The sequence below is a fragment of the Peromyscus maniculatus genome, chromosome 10 (genome assembly GCF_049852395.1).
Source record: "Peromyscus maniculatus bairdii isolate BWxNUB_F1_BW_parent chromosome 10, HU_Pman_BW_mat_3.1, whole genome shotgun sequence".
NCBI lineage: Eukaryota > Metazoa > Chordata > Mammalia > Rodentia > Cricetidae > Peromyscus > Peromyscus maniculatus.
Window position 1 is genome coordinate 7,723,070 of NC_134861.1, and position 4,762 is coordinate 7,727,831.

A 4,762-nucleotide genomic window follows, 5' to 3' on the forward strand; every position below is an offset into this window, starting at 1 on the left:
ACTGGCTCGATGCCTCAGACCGGCTCAGCTTGCTTTCTTACCCCACCCAAGACCGCCTACCCAGGGGTGGCCCCACCCACAGTGTGAGCCCTCCCACGTCAGTCAAGAAAATGGCCCACAGATTGCCCGCAGGCCAGTCTCTCCACTGGAAAGGCCGGCCACCACCATGTTCCAAGACCTTCCTCCTTGCCTTTCCACTATCGTATTCACAGGTACTTTTTTTTTTTTTTTTTTTTTTGGTTTTTCGAGACAGGGTTTCTCTGTGTAGCTTTGCGCCTTTCCTGGAGCTCACTTGGTAGCCCAGGCTGGCCTCGAACTCACAGAGATCTGCCTAGCTCTGCCTCCCGAGTGCTGGGATTAAAGGCGTGCGCCACCAACGCCCGGCAGGTACTTTTTTCTCACTCTTATTATTCTGTTTTCTTCGCAGAACTTAATATGGGTTCATTTCTTTATTAACCTGTTCTTTCTATCTAGAATGTACACGAGGTAATAAGTTTCATCAGAGGCTCTCCCAGTATTCAGTATGGTACCTGGCAAGTGGTAGGCACTTGACAAAGATTGGTGGGCCAGGTGCGGTGGTTGGTGACTGTAATTCTCAGCCATTTGGAAGGTTGAGACAAGAGGACTACTCTGAGTAGCTTAGTAAGTAAGGCCCTGCCAATAAATAAATAAATAAATAAATAAATAAATAAATAAATAAATAGTGGAAAGAGGCAGTGTAGGTGTGTAGCCCAGTAGAACACCTGCCTCTTCAGCATGCAGCCCTCAGCCAAATCCTCATATCTCAAAATAAAAGTCAACATCAGTGAGATGAAACAATACCTTGCCCTCTCTCCTAAGTGTGTCGTCAACATTTCTCCTCGTTCCCATTGCTGGCTCCTTGTGATTTCCTTTAGAACGTGAGTGGATGAATAAGCACGCGTCCCTAGAGTGATGGGTGAGGCCTGCCTTGTTCCCGCTGGCTTATCAACTCCTGAGATGTTCGTTTTACCTCTTGCTTCATGTTCATTGAATGTATACAAGTAGATAATTGAATGAACTGATCACCGACTTAGGAAAAGTGTTAAGATGATTAAAATTGGCGGAGCTCGAGGAAGCCTTAGAGATCATCTCCGCCTCCTCCTTGGCTTCACAGATAAGGGCTTAAGTGTTTGCTCACCGCCCCTGGGCTTGTTAGCAGAGCAAATCGAGAGCACGACCCTTGTCTCCCGACTCTCATTTCAAGGCTTTTTCTTGTCCCTAGTCAAGCTAGTTTCTCATGACTCTTCTGTGAGCCTGACTGACAGCTCCAACGGAAATCCCAGCAAGGACCTGCTTCTTGTCTGCTAAAGGCTGGAGCCTGGTGCTCTTAGATCAAGTCCGCGCTAGGATAAGGAGCCAGGGCACCCAAGAGTGGGTACGATACCCACGGTTTGGGGGCCACCCCTGCCACTTGCTCCCCCTCCTCTCCCTCCTCTCCCCTTTCTTCCCCCTCCTCTCCCTCCTCTCCCCTTTCTTCCCCCTCCTCTCCCTCCTCTCCCCTTTCTTCCCCCTCCTCTCCCTCCTCTCCCCTTTCTTCCCCTCCTCTTCCTCCTCCCTTGCTCCCCCTCCTCTCCCTCCTCTCCCCTTTCTTCCCCCTCCTCTTCCTCTTCCCTTTCTTCCCCCTCCTCTCCTTCCTCTCCCCTTTCTTCCCCCTCCTCTCCCTCCTTTTTTCTCTTCCCTTCCTCCTTTTCCTCTTCCCCCTCCTCTTCCTGTTCTGCTTCTTCCTCTCTTTTCTTTCCTTTCGGTAATAGAAACTGGAAATGGTCTCTCCAAAGCCAAGTGTGTAATTCTCAGAATTTGTATCTTTGTCAGAAATTGGCAGTTGTTAAAGTTCTGACATCTGGAAGAAAAATGACATGTAAAACAGATAAAAAGGAGAGTGGGGAGGGATCCTATCTGAGAGGACTTCCCTGCCCAACCTTTCTCTATTTAGAAACCTTTGTATCATTTGACTCATCCTTTAGTCTCTAGTCAGAACCTTACCCCTTGCCTGCTGAAGGGGTTTTTGGTTTTTGTTTTGTTTTGTTTTGTTTTTTGGGTTTTGGTTTGTTTGGTTTTTTTGTTGTTAAGACAGGGTTTCTCTGTGTAGCTCTGACTGTCCTGGAACTCACTCTGTAGACCAAGCTGGCCTCAAGCTCACCGAGATCCGCCTGCTCTGCCTCCCGAGTGCTGGGATTAAAGGTGTGCACCACCACTGCCTCTGGTTAGCAGAATCTCATGGAGTCTTAGACTCTCTCCCAAGGCATGGGATGGCATACTGTATCACAGGAAGAGCAGCTAGCTACCAACAGGGAGCTACTTAACTGACTGAAACTGCACGTCCCATTTAGTTTAACCTTGGGGATCATTTGAGGGCAATCACAGCGGACATCATATTGAATATGAAATGTACTTCAAAGAGGACGTCTCTGGAGGCACCCCCCTCTTCAGTGTACCGCAACGAGAGCAAATACAGAGGGCAGAGGTTAGCTGCCGGATTTGGGGTGGGGCTAAGTTATTTACCACACTTGCTTCCAGCCTTCCTCAGGACTCCTGAAGTGACCACAGCCTCCGGTCCTGCTAGGGCACTGCTGTGCGTCCTTCCTCTGCAAGCACTCTGGTCAGCTGTGGGGTCTGCGAGAGGATGACTCAGACCCTGGGCTTCGGAAGTTTGGAGTTTCGTGAGAAAGGGGAGCTGCAAAGCCATCAGAAACACAGAGGGTAGTTTGTATATAGTGATGGGGCAGAAGTGTGTGGTACAGGACAAAGAAGAAAAGCCTCCACTCGGGCAACCCCAATGGCTTCGCAGGGAAAAGGCATCTTAGCAGAGTGTGACTATATAATTCCCTCCGTCTGCCGGGCGGTGGTGGCGCACGCCTTTAATCCCAGCACTCGGGAGGCAGAGGCAGGCGGATCTTTGTGAGTTCGAGGCCAGCCTGGGCTACCAAGTGAGTTCCAGGAAAGGCGCAAAGCTACACAGAGAAACCCTGTCTCGAAAAACCAAAAAAAAAATAAATAAATAAATAAAAATAAAAATAATTCCCTCCGTCTGTTCTGTGGCGATGGCTAGATCACTTCACACCCATAACAGCAGGCATTTTATCCACCTCTTTAGACCCAGGAGAAAGAAGATGGCGTGAGTTCTTCCCAGTGCCGACAGCAGCATACTCCTGAAAGCCCAATGTCACCTCTGCGGTCTCAAGCGTCTCACTGGAGCTTAGACTGCGTGGACACACCCCCTTTCATCTCTGTCCTCCTCCTCCTCCCCGGCAAGGTGAAACTGAATGTGGTCCTTTTGTGCCCGCTGTATTCCTTCAAGCCCTCTCATTTCTGTGTTAGGATGTTATTTATTTTGGTTTCCATGGGAGCATTCAGTAGTGTTGTGGTTTGAATCTTAAATGTTCTCCGTATACTAAAGGCTTGGTTGCCAGCCTGTCACACTCTTGGGGGAGGTAAAACTTTTAGGAGGCAAGGACAGGTGGAAGGAAGGAAGGTCATTGTCGGGGGGACTTCGCTCCTCTTCTGCTTCTCTTTCCTTCCCAGCAGCATCGAGGTGAGCAGGATGTATGGTCCTCACTGTGATACATTACCTCCCCTCCAGCCAAAAAACGAAAGCACCAATCAAACAGCTGGGATGATGAGGCAGAATACGTTTGTAAGTTGTTTCTCTCAAGCATTTTAGTCATGGCGATGGAAAACCGAGGTAAGTGGCCCCGTGGTTTCTAAGGGACAAGAGTCCTTGATGCTCAGGGTGGATTTATGAAGTGATTCTTAAGTTCTAGGAGTTTTAACATTAAAGAAAGGAGAAACAGAATGATTGAGAGAACTGACGTTCTGAATGCAGCCTGTGCGTGTAAACCAACTACATTGTTAGCTTACTTGGGATTTGTTTCCTTTAGAGCGAGAAAAAGAACACGATGCAGATACGTATGTATGTATATAGATATGGAGACGTGTGTGTATATTTGTACATATGTGTATATATGGACATACACATATATTTGTGATTGTCAACTTGGCTGAACTTCTGATCTTTCTTCATCTTCTGGCAGCTAAAGAGAAGCAGTCGATATGAAAACAACTCCTGACAGCCAAGTCTAAACACAAATGCCTGCTCCCTCTGCCCTCACCCTGTCAACCTACAAAACATGGCTCCATGTGTAAGTGGCAATTTATTGTGACCTCCATGCCCACTCAGGGGTGCATATCCACCCCTGCCCCCTCGGGGCTGATTTTTCTGACTGGTAGAGCTCTCCATGTGGACTGTATGTGTCTGGGAAAGCCAGGTTTAATGAGCTGGAACAGGAAGGGACGGGCTGTGAGTGACAAGCTGGTCTGCTGCCTGCCTCAGGGCCCAGCAGAAATGCTGTCAAGGCAGACACTGACTACTCCAGCATCATAGAAGTAGTTGACTACTTGGTTCTGTTTTCCACTCCGTATCAAGTTTTGGTGGCATGTAAAACGATGTTATTATTCCTAATGATTATCACTTAATGTGGAAAGTTCCAAATAAGAAAATAGTTGTGAAACCGGCCTTCCATGATTGGACCGGGAATATCTGCACTAGTGATAGAAAGTGGCAGTTACCAAAGCGTGGTCCGGAACTCCAGTGAGGCCATATTGCTGCCCCAGCCCTGGGAGATTCTTTCTCCTTTCCTGAATTCACACTTAACAAGTGATAATTAAATTTGTATCTCTAGTTGAGAGGCTCTGTAATTTAAGACTTAAAATTCTTAAGACTGTAGCATAGGCTAAACATAAT

At 47.8% G+C, this 4,762-nt stretch overlaps 1 long non-coding RNA gene across 1 annotated transcript; it reads left to right on the forward strand.

Annotated features, from left to right (window-relative positions):
* The first annotated feature begins 3,454 nt into the window (after positions 1 to 3,454).
* LOC121832714 (uncharacterized) lies at positions 3,455 to 4,160 on the forward strand. The gene is made up of 2 exons (XR_013043105.1): positions 3,455 to 3,553; positions 4,053 to 4,160. It is a non-coding gene; the product is annotated as an uncharacterized LOC121832714 (long non-coding RNA).
* Positions 4,161 to 4,762: the final 602 nt, after the last annotated feature.